Here is a 20,355-nt window from a genome sequence, read left to right as displayed (position 1 = left end):
GTACCCAGTGGGGAGCCAGTGGGTATGGGGCCAGCCGGAAGGGCTGCATCACCAGTGAATGACCATGGTGACACCACTTCTGTCCTGGGGGATCTTCACGCACTGTCAGATGGACAGGGGTCGGGAGATCTGTGCCAGGCAGACTGTCATACGACACATGAGTTATGTATCACCCTTACGGGGGAGCATGCGTTCTCCCTAGGAAGTCCTGGTTTGCCAGGCAAGTGTTCAACCACAGGGTTTGGTCCCTGGTTCGGGAAGCCAGGTTCAGGTGTTGTCTGACCTGGAGGAAGGGGCAACTGTAAGCAGTGTCCTGGCCAAGGTAGCTTCTAGGGGTACCACTCCATTTGGGAGGGTGCAGTGTTCTGAAAGGGGGTGTAGAGGGAGGGAGTCCTTGCCTCTGACCCGGGTTCCACTGGAGGGTTTAGACCCTAGGTTGGAGGGCCAGGTTCAGAGTTTTCCCCCCTGACCTGGAAGCCCAGTTGCAGGATAGAACCACTGCACTGGTGGGCAAATTGTGCAGGACACCTGCTACAGGCACCCTGATAATTCTGGAAGGGGGTACCGCTCCGGGTGGGAAGGTACAGAGCCCCAAGGAGGAGGACCGGTGTGGGAGAGCCCACCCCAGTCTCTGGTCCAGTCGCCAGGTACAGGCCTAGGGCCGGTGGGTCAGTGCCAGGATGTCATACCTGACCTGACAGGAGGGAGAGTGGACAAAGGGTGCCAAGCACCTGGGGCTACTGCCCCCCACTCTTTGACACCACAGAGGTTTGAGAGCCCTGAGAGGTATAAGGCCTGGGTCTCACCCCTGACTACTGTCAGTGGCCACTGTGACTTGGTGTCTGTCTGTTGGGACATACATGTGAGCAAGTTAAGGTTAGATGCTGCAGAGGTGGTGTCCACAGGTGAAGAGAAAGGTTCCCCATGGATTCGATTGGTGGGCCTTGAGAGTATGGACAAAGTAATTGAAATGGGTTCAGATTGGCGTAGAACTGGAATATGCCCCTGCTGTTGCGGGCCAGGTCCAGGTTCTATTGCCCAAAGCAGGGAAGCCCATCAAGGTAGTGATTAGTCTACCCTGCGTTTTGGCTGGAAGGGGGTTGTGTTGGAGTTGGCCCTTTGTGCAGGGTCATCCCTGAACTTTTTGTCTTCCTCCTGTATTTTGCTTGACCTGTTTATGTTGGTTTTATGACTCTGGGCACTTTACCACTGCTGATCAGTGCTAAAGTGCATATGCTCTCCCTATGGTAAATTGATGTATGGGTTAGTGACTCCATGATTGGCTGATTTGGTTGACTTGTCAGACCCTAGTACAGTGCACTGAGTGTTCCCAGGGCTTGTGAATCCAAATGCTGCTAGTGGGCTTGCAGCACTGGTTGTGTCACCCACAGAAGCAGCCTGTAAAAATGTGTCTGAGGTCTGCCATTGCAGAGCCTGTGTGCAGTCTGGTACTGTCATGCTGACTGGGCAAGTGCACCCACTTGCCAGTCCCTAAATCTTCCCTTTTCTTCATATCAGACACCTCTATGGTAGGCCCAAGGGCAGGGTGCATTGTAAGTATAAGGTAGGGCATGCCCTGGTGTGTGTGGCATGTCCTAATAGTGAATTACAGCCATTTATTGTTTTTCACTATTGCAAGGCTCTCTGTTCTCCATAGGTCAGAATGGGCAGTTAGATTATTACATGTTATAATCCTAACTGAGTCAGGGAAAATGGTAGAAATTCGAGTTTATTATGCCTGAACTCAGAATGATAAAATACATATTTTAGTGAAGTTGGTTTTAACATTCTGTGTTTGAAAATACCACTTTTAGAAAGTAGGTATTTTCTTGTCTAACTATCCAAACCTGCCTCAACTAGGTTGTGTATTCCTTGTCTGGAGTTTGAGTGACAGGGCTGGGGGATTCCAGGAGACAGGATGAGTCCGCCCAGTGGTGAATAGAGAGATCTGCATCTAGATGGGAGGGAAGAGTTGCACCTAAGACCTGAATAGGACCGTGCCTGCCCCCCCCCAGTGCTGGCTCCACCCCCTGTGGTGCGTCTGATGTCTCTGCCCTGCACTGTGAAAGGAGAGAAGGAATCATGTCAATAAAGTGAACCAGGGCTGTTCTTTCCCCCCACAATGCTGGCTCCACCACCTGTGGGGCGTCTGATGTTTCTGCCCTGCACTGTGAAAGGAAAGAAGGAGTCATGCAAACGGAGTGCTCCAGAATTGGTTTGGACTGGGCAAAGGCCCCTCTGCCCCCAGAGGACAAAGGATTTTGCGGTACAAATATTGGGACCCTGATCCCAAGAAATTAGATTAATGTTGGACTACAAGCAGAAACCTTTGCTGAGGAGAGGAACTTGAAGAAACTGAGGAGAGACTATCCCTAAGCTGAAGTGCTGCGTGGGAGATTGGCCTGCAGTGGTTGCCTGACTGCCAAAGAAAGGAGAAAGAACTTTGTGTGTTTTATTTTCAACTTGTGAAGGATCTCCAAGGGCTTGTAACAGAGCTTGCCTCCTGCTGAAGTCTCAGGGACAAAAGACTTCAAACTCCAGTTTGATACTGGTGTTAGGTACATGGGCCAATGGACAGTGTTCATTGCGAATGAACAATATGTGAGTGTACCTATAAGATTGGGGTGTTGCGGTCACTCAGTTTGGAATTTTTTTTGCACTATTTCAAATGGCAGGTTCTGGGGGAGAGTATGGAAGCACTTGTCATTTTCACTTTAATATTGGGTTATATTCAATGATGGTGGGCCTGTTCAGGGATCAGTTCTTGTGATTATACTTTGTGTGTGGGTGGGGTCATCTACTAGTTGCAGATGGAGTGAGTCTGCAAGAGACGTCAAATAAGAAATGGCTGGTCCACGGTGATAGAGTCCGGCCACACCTGCTCCGTGGGTAGGTCTGGGTCCTGGCTGCCCCCTTGTGTGTATTTCCCAAGATGTTTGATATGTTTTTTGCAATGTTATTTGGGGCATGTCTTTTGCATGATTGGGATGCTGAAGTGGGTGGGGGTGTGTGGGGTTTGAGATATTATTTTCAAAGTATACACATGGTACACCAGGATAATATGGCTCAGTGGCTCGCTGAGCACGGGGCAGTATACGCACGACAAATTGTGTTCACAAACTATAGGGATGACAGAGGGTGATGTTCGATTGTTGACATGGAATGTGAGAGGACTGAATAATTCTAAAATGATTAGGGAGGTGCGTGCGTATCCGGACAGGCATAGGGTGCAACTGGCTCTATTGCAGGAGACGCATCTGATGTACCTCGCCGAGGGTAGAGTTGGTGGTCTCTAGCCGATGGTAAAAGCAGCTGCCTCATATTCCAGCTATGCCGGAGGGGTAATGATACTGGAAAAAAAAGGGAGACCATTTAAATTACTTTCAATGGAATCAGATCAATAAGGGTGCTTCACATTGGTGCAGGGGAATCTAGCGGGAACAGTGCTTACGATCATCAACACATTTAGTGCCAATGCAGACGACCTCGACTTTATCAACGTCTTAAATCTAAAATCTAAAATATTTCAATTGCACTCTGATCTAGTGATTTGGGGGGGCGGCATGAACACATACTTAGATCCAAATGCAGACAGAAGCGCGAGCACTCCATGGCAGGGCAAGCGATCAGGCAAAGTGATACATGATATTATGCAAACATATTACCTGAGAGACATTTGGAGGGACCGACATCCGAATGCTAGAGAGAGCACATTCATATCAGCAGTACATAAATCATGGTCCAGGCTGGATTACTGGATTCTGTCGTAGTCCATAGCATCGTGGGTCACAGGGCCTTAACACATACCGTGAACACTCTCGGATCACACCCCAGAAATGTTGGATATCAATATTCCGACTAGGCATCATTAACCATTTCAATGGCGTTTGTATTTAAGGAAGGTGTGCACCAAGCTATTGAATTGTACTTTGAGGAGAGCATGGGCTTCGTGGAGGATGCGGGCATGGTTTGGGAAGCCTTTAAGTCAACCATTAGAGGGACCTGCATTGCGCTTCAGGCCGGGGTGCTAAAGACACTACGGGCACGTATGAAACGTATAGAGTCTGAGATAATGCTACGTGAAATGGAATACTCCTATACGTTAAACATACACAAGTTAGCAGAGATCAGGCCGCTAGTGACAGAATACAATGAGACAGCTGAGCAAGAAGTGCAACATATGTCTAGATGTTGGAAGGCCAGGGCATACAGGGAAGGGGGTCGTCCGGGTCGCGTGTTGGAAGCCAAAATCAAAGGGGTGAGCACTCTGTAATATGTCACCGAAATGGAGGGGCCTACTGGTACAATTTATCATACCTCCCCGGATATAGTCCACTGCTTCCGGGAATATTACGCCTCTCTGTATGATGAAGGGGACGAGGCCGACAGCGAGGAGATCAGGGACTTTTGAGGAAATTGCTTTAGCCCGGCTCTCAAACAGCCAACAGGAGTACCCAATGCAGCCCTTCACATTAGAAGATGTGAAAGAGGCCATACGGTGATTGCCATCCGTTCAAGCTGCGGGTATGGATGGACTGCCGGCGGAATTCTATAAAGAGTTTGTCGATCTGCTTGCTCCACACATGGTAAATATGTATAGTGAAGCCTGCGACAAAGGTCTGCTAGGGACTCTTAGGGAGGCGCGAATTGTAACTTTAATAAAGCCAGGGAAATGGGCAGATAGCTGTGAGTCATACCACTCCCTCTCTTTGCTAAATATTGATACAAAAATAATCACTAACATTATTACCAACAGGCTGCGTCCTCTGCTTCCTACCTTGGTCCTCCTGGATCAATCGGGCTTTGTGCCGTTCCGGTCTAGGTCCCATAATTTGTGCACTTTATTTGCGGTTGTACACCAACTCGATCTAGAATACAGGGCGTAGTGGTATTACTCGATGCTGCTAAGGATTTTGATTCAGTTAGATGGGGGTATATGTTTAGCACATTACGGAGGATGGGCCTGCCGTTCCCATTCATACGATGGATAGAGATTCTTTATACAGTACCTATGGTGAGGGTACAAATCAACAATTGCCATTCTAAACCTTTTAAAATACGCAAAGGGACCAGACATGGATGCCCACTCTCCCCTATCATTTTTGCCATAGTAATGGAGCCTGTGTCATGTGTTGTAAGGCAGAGATATGCAAGAGCCTCCCTTCAGTTCAGCCAATGCCCCCTGATAATCTCCATGTATGCGGATGACATGGTTTTGTATATCTGTAACCCAGAAGAGAACGTGCATTCACTTATCCGGGAATACATTAAATATGAACACTTATCGAGGCTAAGAATTAACTGGGGCAAATCGTCTGTCTTTCCACTCACATCTAATACGCTGCAGTTCCAAATGGAATATCCTCTCGAATGGTTGATGGATCCCGTCAAGTATCTGGGGTGTGGGTGCACTCAAATCCCGAGATAGTGTTAGGAGGATACTTTGGTAGAGCCCTGATCACCATGGAAGATCAAGTGAACAGATACATTGGCTTGCCTCTCTCTCTCGCAAACAGAATAGGAGTAATAAAGATGGTCATTCTTCCTCTTTACTAATTTCAATTTTAATTTTATTGTGTGATTAATAAAATTCGTTACAATCTTCGAACAGATTAAAAATACAAATTACATGCTATAAAAATATGCGTTCTCCGTTAAAAAAAACATTCTTATAACCCTCTGTACAGTACTTTATTAAGATCAAGTTTGTAGGCGAGGTTTTGATTGCTTCGTTTATCCTCAATAGTCTTCAAGCCCCAGTCCGATCCTTGTGCTCGACTTTGAGTGCCTTTTTTCTGTTAGTTTTCTTGTAGCCTTTTTGTTACCTCAGTCATAAATTTAGGTCCACGACATGCCAAGATAGAAGAGGTGCCTCCCAGCCAGCTTATTACCACTTGCCGGCATGTGTTGATTTTTAAAGTGATAAAGATGTCCCGTAGGTACCGTCTTCTTAAAACCATAAGTGCTGGGCATGCACATAACAAGTACATTAGGGTTTCATTGTGGTATCCGCACAGTCTGCAGTGGGGACTTTCTTTTTGGTGTTTCCAAGATGGTCTTAAGTCCTTAGAGTGGTGCTGACCCATTCTATAGGCAATACAAATTTTTTTTAGATGTTGACTGAAGTGGGTAGCTAAGTATTCCTGTGGTTTTTGGTGGGTGTAAGAGGAGATTACCATCCATGCATGGCGCCGTTTAGTTAGAGATATTTTGTCCTCTAACAGTAACTTCCTTTTTACTACACCATTGACAACTTCACAGGAGTGTGCCTGGTCTGTTTTTTTTGGATCACTGAAATATTATTGACGGTCACATTATCGACTAGCAATAATATCGTTGAATAATTATCGACTACAAAAATATCGACTTTGTATACTTATTACACAAAATACAAAAATATCGACTACAAAATATCGAGTACTTTTAATATCGAGTACATGAATATCGTCTTATTAAATATCGACTACTAATATATCGTTGTTCATGAAATTACACCTAACACTACCAAAATATCGACTACTAAAATATAGAGTACAAAAATATCATTTCTAAACAAATATCGAGTTATTTTTTGTACCCTTTTATGTCTAAAATAACATATTACTCGTCTATAAAAGTCATTGCTCTATACAAAAAACATTTTACATATAATACCTGTTACTTTTATAACATTACTATTTATCATCATTTCCTATACATTATATTAAAATCGTTATATCATTAGAAAAAGAATCTTTACATGTAACTAAAATTTTCATAATATTTTTATACTTACACATCTATTTTATTTAACAACTAACCTGCTTTAATGCGGAAACCACCACATACCACCATTCTCACATCAACAAACACACCAATTAACTTAAAAAAAATTCAAACTAGCCTATACAATTCTTCCTTTCATCCTACAACCAATCAAATCAAAGCACACAAAATACACATACTATAAAAGGGATAAATCCATTCTACCATTTGCTGCTGCTAACTCTATGGAAAGAAGATGCCAACAGTATGAAGATTTTGTTCCTGAACAAACATCTTTAAAGATCCAGCTCACTAGCTAATCATTCAAGTAAGTTACATTGCATTATTTAAAAATCTAAATTAGTAGTCTACTTTTTTACTTATATCTCCTAACTCTTCCACTTATGTAATTTTAATCTCCTCCTACTTTTCTGATAGAAACTACTACAAACAAAATCCTAATACCTGCTCCTATTTCTTCCCCTGCAAAATAAGATAGTAAGTATATATTAATGCTCTGTTCTACAACAACAGCTGTTTTTAAACACTATTTCACTAGATTCATACTTTACTTAAAATATTTTATTCACAGATATTCATCGAATTTCCGATTTCAACACTACAAATTTATAGAACTACACTAATTAAACATGTAAGTATATATGTTTTTGTTATTAAACAACCAAAATTTAAAATGCTAGTTTCTAAACAACATATCTTGCATATTACATCTTCCCTACAGATCCAATATAAACATCCAACATCAACTATACCAAAAGACAAGACTACCCTTGTTAAAAATGTAAGTATACATCAATTAGTCTAAAACTTCAAAAAAAACAAGAACTATGTTCTTAACACCATGTTATGTATTTTATATTTCCTCTACAGATATTGTGAATACATCATACATCTATTCTACCTACAGCAAAGAAAAGTACATATTTAGAAGTTAGTATACTTTTAAATATTTCCAATTTCCCAACGGTTAAAAATAAATTTTATAATATGTGACATGTATTTATTCTATCTTCTCTACAGATCTAAACTTGACTACCTTGATGTACTCCACCAAATACTACAACTCAACTATTTAAACAAGTAAGTATATGTAATGTTCACATCAAATGTAGTACTAAGCAATTTAAAAAACTGCTTTCTCCTAGTAAAAACGTGTGTTATGTATAAACATTAACTTAGCATTTCTATATTTTCATACCAACAGTAAATAAAGAAATACATACAAGAAAGTCCTTCAAAATACAGTTCTGCATTTGTGATTACTACTTTTAGTAAACGTAAGTATAAATTCAACATTAATTATGTTTGCACCACTAAGTGAAATATATGTTATTTGATTTTGTTTCTTTCTACTCTTTCCTAGAACAAGTAAAACAAAATGACAGAAGGTGCAGAATTTGTAATGTCACAGAAAAATAAATTACTGTTATGTTATATGGGTTATATTTATAGTCAGGAAAGACAAAGTGGTAGAAAAGTTTTCTGGAAATGTACAAAATATTACTCTAACAAATGTTATGGAAGGGCTACTACAGAGGAAACTAATGTGCTATTTACCAGGGAACACAATCATCCCCCCAATGTCACAGAAATTGAAATAAGAGATGCTTTAGAAAGTATAAAGACTGCTAGCACACAAAGTGATAGACCAACAACACAAATCCTTAAAGAGGAGCTGTTTAAAGTCCCAGCCCATGCTTCAGGTCAACTACCCTCTATTGACTCACTAAAACGCACAATTGCATACACTAAAAGACGCACTTCCACAACCCCACCCAACCCTACTACTTTTGAGGAAATTATTATTTCACCAGAAATGTCCATCACACACAATAAAGACAAATGTATCCTTTTTGACAATGAAAGCAGTACAAACAGAATCATAATGTTTGCAACTGCAAGTAATTTAAGAAAAATCCAACAGTGTCCCCAATGGATGATGGATGGCACATTTAAACCATGCCCAAAACCTTTTTATCAACTATATTCCATCCACGGGTTATACCATAACTATAACATCCCTTTCATTTACTGTTTGCTACCAAACAAACAGCAAAACACTTACACAGAAATATTAAATGTTCTCAAAAATGAAATCAATAATAATTTTCCAGAAAAAATAATTATTGATTTCGAATTAGCTATGATTAATAGCATTTTGAAAATATTTCCCCACACAGCAATACAGGGTTGTTACTATCATTTCAATCAGAGCATATGGAGACATCTCCAAAAATCTACTTTAAGTATTTTGTACTCAACAGATAGCACCTTTGCCTATCAAATTAAAAAATTTATAGCACTGGCCTACGTTCCTGTTACCGATGTAGCGGAACACTATAATTTATTAATTGACAGCACATATTACAAGAGAAATGAAGAGAAACTAACCCCATTACTGGATTATTTCGAAGATACTTGGGTGGGAAGATTGCACAGATCTGGACATCGACGCCAACCCAAATTCCAAATCCCTTGGTGGAATGTCTTTCTTAGTACTTTAAACCAAGAGGCAAAAACCAACAACAGTGTAGAAGGGTGGCATAATGCTTTCCAAGCTACCACAAGCAGAACCAGACCCACATTCCATAACCTACTACAAGCTTTGATAAAAGAACAAAGCTATCAAGAACTAAGAATGGAACAATCATTTTCCCAAATTGGTCCAAAACTAAGTAAACAAACTAAACAAATGTTCCGACTACTGCAAAGTCAAGTCACACTATACCCTACAACTAGAGGATTAGAATATCTGTCAATAATAGCTAAAGCCCTACTATAAAAATGTCTACAAAATATACTAATATCTTCTTACAATAATGGTACATATAACAATCATAAACATTTCTAAACAATTATAAATAATACATATTTGTTTTACAAACGTATCAAAAAATTGAACATTATTTCAGAACAAATATGCAATATTTATAATTACATCACACATACACATTACATAAAGATGGACATTTCCCACCCAATAAATAGAAATATAAAATTACTTACAATTGTTGTAGATGACAGAGACGTAATGAAGCAAAATACAATCCATACAATCCATTACAAAGTAAGAGAAATCCAATATGGGAAACCATCAAAAACTCGAAAATGATGTTCAAATAAAATAAACGCTCCAGGAAATCCCGAAAACAGTAGTGTGGACACTTTATGATTCAAAGTGATATACACACAACTTTAAAAAAAACGTTGACGCATACCAATGTAACAATCCAATACGAAACCCTCAAAAAACCCGAAAAAAGGTAAAAATGATAAAAATCCGCTCCTGGCAAACACGAAAAATAGGAGATACACGTAAAAATATAACCATAATAAGTCATACAGTAGTATCTCAGAAAAAAAACACGCTTCCTTCCATGTAGTTTTCATGCGAGGAACCGGAACCTGTAAAAAAACATACATAACGAAACCCACCCACAAATAGCACATAAAATTTGTAAATACACTCACAATTAACATTAACCATTTAAGAAGACATTTCCTAACAATTCAAATAACACTAGAACTAAAACATACACGACGCATCTATAACGACGACATTACACCTAAACGCTACATAAACAATTCATACATACACTCAAAAACACAACACAGTTCGAATATACCCTCAAACATTACCACTCAGTCATAAATAGTATATAAAATGTACCTTACCTCTCTCCACACGAAGCAACACCCAACCGCGAGCTTCTCCAGTCCTGAATGAAGCTCAATAACCTTACGCGGTAAAAAAGTAGTCCCCTTAAACCAATTTTGAGAAGGTATCATTGAAAATACAATGTTATAGTCAAAAAATATAATACATACACATTGTTATTGAAACAAATTAATACAGTAGACTCATTATAATTTAAACAGTTTAAAAATTTTTTTTATTTAATATTAATTAATATATAGTAATTAATATATATTAATAATATTAAATAAGTATGTAACACTTGAAATAATATATCTAAAAAAAAATATTTTTGTGTACATTTATAGGAAAAAAATTGTGTTTCTTTATAACTAAACATGATTAATTGTTTTGTTAATAATTATTAATAATAAATAATATAACTTATTTATTATTATTAATATAAAATTTATAACCATTTACTATATAAATAATTGCCTTAAATAAAGTATTTTTATTTCTCTGACTGTATGTATTTCTGAAAAGAAAAGATAAATGTTTAAGTGAACTAATTAATAATAATAATAATAAATATATTTGTTATTATTTTTATTAATTAATTATAAATTTGTAATAATAATGTCAAAGTATTATAAAAGTATATAATTGCATAAATAATCTTTTACCAATACCAGATATTATTATTATACATATTATTCCCCTTTACAGTTATAAAGTTGACAACATAATATATTTATATGTATAATTTAAAAACAACATTGTCAGAAATATGTGTAAAAAAAGTCTTTATTTGTATTTCCATATCTTGAGCAAATATAATAATTGTCATGTTACTTTATACAAATGTAAATATTAAACTTAAATATTTAATAATATTAATATATAATATTAACATTATTAAATATAAATGGAAGAAACAGAAAAATAACTGGTATTTTATTTATTTCAATATAAATACTTGTAACAGAAAGTGATTGATAATAAGATTTTGTTTTGACATAAAAAATGTTGTGAAAATTTTTTGTGTCACAAATTAAAACTTGTACATAAATGATAATGTGTTATTCTACAAATACAACATTTCCAAAAATGTTAATGTTATATTTGATAGTGATTGTATTGTATTACACATGAAAAAAAAATTGTAATAAAGTTTTGTGAAAACATCCATTTTGCATTGTCTTGTAATATAATAACACACTAAATAAATTTATATGCAAATGTGCTGGACACTGACCAATTAATAATTGCTATTCCTACTCCAGTCAAAGTATTATCAGAGAAGTTGCTGGACACTGACCAATTATTATTTCATATTCCTACTCAAGTAAAAATAATATTTGGAAAGGTGCTGAAGACTGACCATGTATAAATTAGAATAGCTACTTTAGTATAATGTTAATGTGTAAAAATTGTCAAATATTTATATATATTGTATAAATATTATAAACATAATTTTTTAGTATATTTTTTGCTGAGTAGTACAAACAAGTTATTATTAGCATAAAAAATAGCAACTAATTGTCACTCAAAAAATTCAAATATTTGTAATATTTAGAAAAAATTTCCTCACACTTCATATACCCAAACAGACCCTGAACCCTAAAAATACCCCTTTACCCTAAAACTAAAAAGTGTCCATGAACTCAAAAATATACTCCTATACCCAAGAACTGGAAACTGACCCTGAACCCTAAAAATACCCCTTTACCCAAAAACTAAAAACTGACCCTGAACCCAAAAAATTCTCCTTTAGCCAAAAACTGAAAACTGACCCTGAACCCTAAAAAATACCCCTTTATCCAAAAACCCAAAACTGACCCTGAACCCTAAAAATTCCCCTTTAGCCAAAAACTAAAAACTGACCCTGAACCCAAAAAAGACCCCTTTACCCAAGAACTAAAAACTGACCCTGAACCCAAAAAATACCCCTTTACCCAAGAACTGAAAACTGACCCTGAACCCAAAAATATAGCCCTTTACCCAGAAACTGAAAACTGACCCTGAACCTTAAAAATAAACTTTTACCCAAAAACTGAAAACTGACCCTGAACCTTAAATATACCCCTTTACCCACAAACTGAAAACTGACCCTGAACTCTTAAAATACCCCTTTACCCAAAAACTGAAAACTGACCCTGAACCTAAAAATATAGCCCTTTACCCAAAAACTGAAAACTGACCCTGAAGCTTAAATAAACCCCTTTCCCCAAAAACTTAAAACTAACCCTGAACCTTAAATATACCCCTTTACCCACAAACTGAAAACTGACCCTGAACCCTAAAAATACCCCTTTACCCAAAAACTGCAAACTGACCCATAACCTTAAATATACCCCTTTACCCACAAACTGAAAACTTACCCTGAACACAAAAAATACCCCTTTACCCAAAAACTGAAAACTGACACTGAACATTAATTATACCCCGTTCCCCAAAAACTGAAAACTGACCTTGAACCTTACATATACCCCTTTACCCACAAACTGAAAACTGACCCTGAACCCTAAAAATACCCCTTTACCCAAAAACTGCAAACTGACCCAGAACCTTAAATATACCCCTTTACCCACAAACTGAAAACTTACCCTGAACACTAAAAATACCCCTTTACCCAAAAACTGAAAACTGACCCTGAACATTAATTATACCCCTTTCCCCAAAAACTGAAAACTGACCCTGAACCTTACATATACCCCTTTACCCACAAACTGAAAACTGACCCTGAACTCTTAAAATACCCCTTTACCCTAAAACTGAAAACTGAGCCTGAAACAAAAAAATACCCCTTTACCTAAAGAGAGAAAACTGACCCTGAACACAAAAATTTCCTCCTGTAACCAAATGTAATTGATATTATTTAATTAACTATTAATGAATTATTAACTATAAATAATAAGTTAATATATTAGCAAAGTAGCTGTAATTAATTGAATGTAATTATTTATAATATTTATTCCCAAACAAATATTTAATAATAACAAATTATTAAATAAAACATTTGTATAAATAATAATTGAATTAACTAATTAATATTAATGAATTACTAATTATTTACTAATGATAAATATGTACAAAATTATATGAATTATTTAAAAAAATAATATTTAATCGTTACCAAATAATTGATAATATAAATGTATAAGAAACATATCATAAATATTTATTTATTTAAAATTACTCCCCACCCTTATCCCCTATTAACCCAACATCCCGCTCCTAAACATTAAGTACAATTTATAACAATAACAACGATGAAAATATTTTAGCACATTAACTGTAATTAATTTCATTTAATTATTAATGAATTTTTCCCCAATTATATAACAAACTATAACAACTTTTATATATATAACAATTACTCTAAATAATGTAATTAACTAATTAATATTAATTATTTACCAATTAATTAGTAATACAAAATTAAAACAAAATTATAATAATTAAATAACTAATTAAGAATATTTATTTTCCAATTAACTAATTAATAATTATTTACCAATTAATTACTACTTAAAATTTTATTACCAATTATATTAATAAAATAACTAATTAATATTATTCAATTTCCAATTAACTAATTAATAATAATTAATTACCAATTAATGACTACTTAAAATGTTATTACCAATTATATTAATTAATTAACTAATTAATAATATTCTATTTCCAATTAACTAATTAATATTAATTAATTACCAATTAATTACTACTTAAAATTATATTTCCAATTATATTAATTAATTAACTAATTAATATTATTTAGTTTCCAATTAACTAATTAATATTATTTAATTACCAATTAATTACTAATTAAAATTTTATAGAAATTTATATAAATTAATTAAGTAATTATTATTAATTATTTCCCAATTAATTAAATAATAAAAATATTTACAAACATATATAAATTAATTATTTATTTTAAATTACTCCCCACCCTTATCCCCTATTAACCCAACATCCCGCTCCTAAACATTAACTACAATTTATATTACTATTAAAAATTATTTATATTTTTTACCTTTTTTCAACATAATATCGATATTTTTTCCTTTCACTATTAATCGATATTTTGTCATGTCGATATTTTTGAGTCGATATTTTTGTACTCGATATTTTATTATCATTATTGTAATCGATATTTTAAACAACGATATTTTTGTTTTCGATATTTTATCATATTCGATATTTTTAACTCGATATTTTGTCCATTCGATATTGTGGAGTCGATATTATGTCTGTGCACCGTTTTTTTTCCATTCTTCTAATAGATCCAATTTGGACAAGCTGCTGCTAAGATAACTTCCCCATGAATTGGTGCAAGGCTGTTTTTCCTGGTGTTTTATTTCTTTCCAGCAGATGTTGTCCATTGACTCACTTGGGGCAGAGCGAAGTTTGTGGCATAGTTTAATGAAGTTGGACATTGACCGAAATGTTTGGTTTTGTAAGCCAAATTCAAGGCAGACTTGTGCGGGAGACACTGATTGTGGCAGTTTAAACACTGCTTTGTAAATTTTATTTTGTAGATTGTTTAGGATTTTTGCCTCCCTTCCAAGCTATGTGGTTAAACCATATGACAATGTTGGTAATATTTGTGCAGCCATTACTTTTAGAAGATGGATTTAGTTTGGGCCGGCCATTTTTAGTTGTAGTTGCCTGTGCGCATAGAGTAGTGTTTGCGCCTTCGCTTTTAATGCCAGAGTGTGCTCCTTGTTGGATGGCCTTGTCCAAGAGTTACGCCTAGGTATTTGTAAGAGTCCTGTTCTTCTAACACTGAGTCGTAGATTGACCATTTGAAATTCAGTTTCTTGCCCTCCACTAACCGGAGCACTTTTGTTTTTTCTTTGTTCAGTTCCAAGTTTTCTTGAACTAAGTAAGATAATAGCATGTTTATTAGGCGTTGTAAGCTTATAGGTGTTTTGCTTAGTAATACTATATCGTCTGCATACTGTAGAATTGGAACTGAGACTTTGCCAAGTTTCGGGGTGTGGCTCTCGATTTTTTCTAAATTGCTGCCTATGTCTGCTAGGTATAAGTTAAATAGACTGGGGGCTAAAACGCAGCCTTGTTTTAGGCCGTCCTGGGTTTCAATTTTAGTTGTTAAGCTGGACCCTGGTCCTTGTTTTACCATTGCCCATGTGTCGCTATACAAACCAATTATTGCGTTCAGTAGACTTTGGGGCAGCCCATGTTCTTTTAACTTTCTCCATAGTCTAGACCTGCTTACTCAGTCGAAGGCTACTTTTTTGTCAACAAAGCACCCGTATAGACGGTGGTTCTTTTTTTTTGGCGTTCTCCGTTAATAATGCCAGGATGGTCAGATTTGTTAACATCCCCATCCCTTGTCTGAATCCAATTTGGAAGCTAAGAATTATGTTGTTGTGTTTTGTCCATTCTTGCAGCTGCTCCAAGAGACATGAGGCGTAGAGCTTAGCTTCAACGTCTATTAAGGAGATCAACCTGTAATTCCCCGGATTTCTTCGGTCTCCTTTCTTGTAAATCAGGTGGATGATGTTTCCTTTCCAAGAAGCAGGCATATTTCCTTTTACAAATATTTGGTTAAATAGCACTGTTAGATGTTCGGCCAGAACTCGTCATTGCACTTAAATACTGTAGTTGGAAGACCATTTGGTCCAGGAGTCCCCTGCTTTGAGTTTTTTAATTAGTTTTTGTGGAGAAGTGTGGCTCAATGGTTAGAAGAGACAGGCCATGAAGCAGAGGTCAGACCCGGGACCAGGGTTCAATTCCCGACGCGGCAGGGTCTTGAGCCCAAAATGTCCACGGACTCGATAATTCTCGCTTTGGTGCCTGCTCGAATCACGGGTTCACACTCTGCAACACCAGGCAATAGCTTGCTTAATCTCCACTATGGCCCCCCGCGGCGGGATGCCTGCCTTTCACCTTGGGGGTGCCCAGTACGTGTTATCTCACAGGGAAAAACCAGGACGGGTTCCCAAAGCAAGCGCTTAGAGACCGTTGGTGATAATGCGCTATATAAATATAAATAATTTTTTTAAAGTGTGCGGGTGGTCAGGGTGGATTGTTGGAAAACCTCTTTTTCGCATTCCGTGTCTTTAGGCGTTCTTTCACTAACGTGGATAGCTTTTAGGTTACCTTGTTCCATGTTATTTGATGGTCCTTGATTCTTGTCTTTGCTGTGTGGGTCCTTTTTTAAGTAGAGATTCCTCACATAGTCTCCCCAAACTCTGTCCCCAATTCCTGGGTCCTGTTGCAGTGCTTCACCTTTGTTTAGATTGTTAATGATACTCCAAAATTCCCGAGAATTTGTTTTTTTACTCGTGAATAAGAGTTTTTCCCAAGTTGATTCCTTGTATAGATCCTTCGCTGTCCACAGCTTTTCCAGTAGTTTTTCCTCAAACTTCTAATGATGTTAAGGTTTGGTTTGATTCCCTGGTTTTCTGTTCTCCGTTGGGTCTGTAATGCCCGGGCTATTTTTCTCTTTTCAAGTCTTAAGTCGGTGTTGTACCAGGGTGCGGTCTGTTCTTTTATAGTTCTTTGTGTCCCTCGTGGAGCAGAGTGCTTTTCCTTCAGGTTCTCTACCAGGTTTTCCCAGTTTTTTACGGGGTCTCCTTGTTCTAAGTTCCCGAGTTTTGTCATGAAATTACTGGCAGTGGTCTAGATGTTCTTCAGGTTGTTGCAATAACGAGGACAATTTTTCGGCCCTAGGAACTGTGACGATCATCCGTATGATTTGGGGGAGATGGTTGCTTTCAATGCGCTGACCTATGGTGTAGTCCTCAATGGCATTTTTTTAGAGCGACGCTTACTATTGTAAAGTCTATAGTAGACTTAACCTTGCCGCTCATGTAGGTAGGTACCGGCGAAGAGTAACCGTTATTTTTACTGTTTAGGATTGTTAGGCCCATTGATTTTAATTTACGCGGTGAGGCTAGTTTGTACCCCTTTCTTACACCTTTCTCCTGATTGAGTCTTTCCTTGTCCAACCTAATTAGGTTACAATTGAAGTCCCCTGATATTATCAGTGAGCATTGTTTGTTAGATTTTTGTAGGACTATAATTAGTTTAGTAAGCGTTGCCATTTTTTCAGTTTTGCTTCATGGTCAGGGTGGATGTCAACATTTAAAAGTAGCAGCTGCAGCTGAGGCGATATTGTGATTTTTGTAACTTGGACCCAGCTTAGCCCTACGTCCTGTTCCTCTGTTTGTCAATTACATTTTTGCGACACGTACGTTGATAGGCCTCCTTGTGGGTGCCCGTAGTTGGAGAGCCTCTCTGCTAATATGTTGTATTCAATCAATCCCGGAATTGCGGAATGAGTCGTGTTCCAGGTCTCTTGTAAGAGAATGATGTCTTGTCTACGGAAGAAAGATTGAGTTTCATGGTCCTGGTCCATGCTGCTGAATCCGTGTACGTTCCATGAACATATTTTGATCTTTGCCAGCTTTCTTTCTTCCCTATGGTGGTCTATTTTTGTTCTCTTGGTGGTAACTTTACATCGTTTCTAGGAACTCTTTTGGCTTAGTGCCGTTGGGATCCATGACCAATCTTGATCGCCCCAAAAAGGCCCTCCTTTGTATGTCTGGTTATTTTGATTGTATATTGTTCCTAAAAAAAAATCCTGGGACGAAGCCCGGGCTCCACGGAGGCACGTTTTTAGCTTGGGACTTTGTGGTTCCTCCCCCTTTGAATGGAATGAACTCTTAGAAAGGAGGTAGGGGTATCTTGGGTGCTTATGTTGCTTCAGGGTTATCCCCCAGCTCTCGATTGTTGGTTTGTTGGTAAAGATCTTGGCTGCTAGCTCCTTGGATGTCCAGGTGATAACCGAGTTTTCTATGTCTGGGTTGTCTTTGTTATGTTGAAACTCCACTGCTACGATATCTTGGGAAACTATTCCACTTAGTTCTGGAAGTACCTTGATTAATTTTAACACGTTTCCTCTGTTTAGAATGTCCTGCCTACCCTTTGTTGCGTATTCCGGTATGAATGACAGTATTGGTTCAATATCAGCCAAATTGGTTTTTTTTTACTTCCTTGGTGGTCCAGTTGGAGATCTTCTATTCTGCTGTTCCGAGTATTTATGTTTGTAACTTTTTCCTGACCCTTAGTTGCCTCTTTCCTCTTTTCCGTTATCTTTACATTTCCCTGTTGGAAGCGTTGCATAGTTTGCTCATGTTCGCGAATATTTCTTTGTATGATACATCTCCGATCCCGTCCGTTTATGAGGATCTTAAATGGGGTCTGGTCTGTTCCTAACTGCACGGGTTTATTTTCCAAGTTTTGCTTGCTTGTATTATTGTCCTAGCGCCTGTGGGCAGACTTTCGTGCTCTCGTATTTTGCAGATGTTTTGTGGTCAAACCGACCGCTGTATTTGCACTTGTATCGTGTAAAGCTGAGCTTTTTTCGGGTTCTTTTTTCTGGGGGCCATCCGCCAGTGTTCTCGGAAACGGTGTTTGTTTGATTGCCCTTTTAAGGCTAACAGTGCCTGTGGTTTGTTGTGGACTCAGGTTTGGTCCCTCAGATGTTATTAATTCAAGATCATGGGGAGATTCTACCGTTATCGACTTCTCAAACGAGTAACTTACCCGTTCCGAGTATGATAGTTCCAATCTACTGGTGGAGACGTTCAGGGAGTCATTTTTCCTTCCAAGGTCTCGACTTGCGTTCTTTGTGAATATAGAGAAAAAATGTTCGGTGGCTGAGGTTTTTTTGTTTTTTTGTTTGGGCCTTGCCTTCCTTGCTCGCTTCCTTTGTCTTTTTGTTAGTTTGTCTTGATGCTGCAGGTAAGGGATTGCCTATTGTTCTTTTATTTGTACATCATGGCTTTCTGTTTCAGCCACTTCGGCCTTTTTAAGTTCAGGTGGCTTGAGGTTACCTTCCACCTCGTTGTTTTACTTCTGTTTTGTTTGGTGAGAAGGGTCATTTTTGACGTTTCTATGTTAAGTTTTTTTCTGAGCATTCCTGGTTTCCCTTTCGCTTGCTCGCAGACTTTACTGCTCCAAGAATGTCTTTTAAAATGCCTGGGAGGGACGCAAGTTTCTCAATTATACATTCCCTACTCACAGTTGCTTTGTTTGTCTTTTTTTGGGAGTTCATGTTTCCTGTGTTGTGTATGTCTGAATTTGGAACTTGGTCCGTGTTTCCCTTGTTAGCCAGTAAAGACATTATTGAGTCTGTCTTGGAGCTTATGTTTGCTATGTGCTCTGCAATGATATTAATTAGGTCTATTTGGACCTCCATTTTGTCGGATTGATAGTTGAGTGCTCTTATGGCCTGATCCAGTGAGCTTATTAGAGCATTCCCCCAGTGTGTGTTGAGCTGTTGACTACCTCCGTTCCCTAGTGGTTCATCCAGATGTTCGATCTTGCTTGCTGATGAGATTGAAATTGGTGCCGATTGATGGTCTTTACTTGCTCTTCTATCGTTGCTGTTAGTGTCGTCAATCAGTATTCTTTGAGAACCACTGCTGGCCGTTGGTTTTCGCGGGGTTGATGCCACTGGGACTGACCCATACTCCGTTATGGTTGGGTGTTGTGTTGTAGTGTGCCTTAGTAGGGGGTACTTTTTGTTGTTAATTGAATTGCTTCCGTCAAGATTGTGACATTTGGTGCTAAAAAGGAGTTTGACCATGCTTCCTCCCCTTCTGGTCTCTGTTTTATCGGTTCACCTGGTTCCCCGACTTTACTCTCTTTAAATGGCTCCTCGTGGTATTTGTGATTCTTATTGTTTGTATGTCCCTAGTTGGTAAAGATGTTTTCCAGCGACTCCTTTCCCGATGATGTCAATAAAAACGGTGAGGTTTGGTGCTCACCCTTCGTGACTTGATTTCTTATTGGGGTTTTAATGTCCATCCCCCTGAAGGGTTCCATGTTATTAAGTGCCCCAGTTGCTTTATGGACTTGGGCCAGTATAATTTCCGTATTTTTCCCTGGGTGGTGTATTTTCCCTT

This window comes from Lissotriton helveticus, chromosome 3_1 (assembly GCF_964261635.1).
Source record: "Lissotriton helveticus chromosome 3_1, aLisHel1.1, whole genome shotgun sequence".
NCBI classification, from domain to species: domain Eukaryota; kingdom Metazoa; phylum Chordata; class Amphibia; order Caudata; family Salamandridae; genus Lissotriton; species Lissotriton helveticus.
This window is presented reverse-complemented; position numbering follows the sequence as displayed.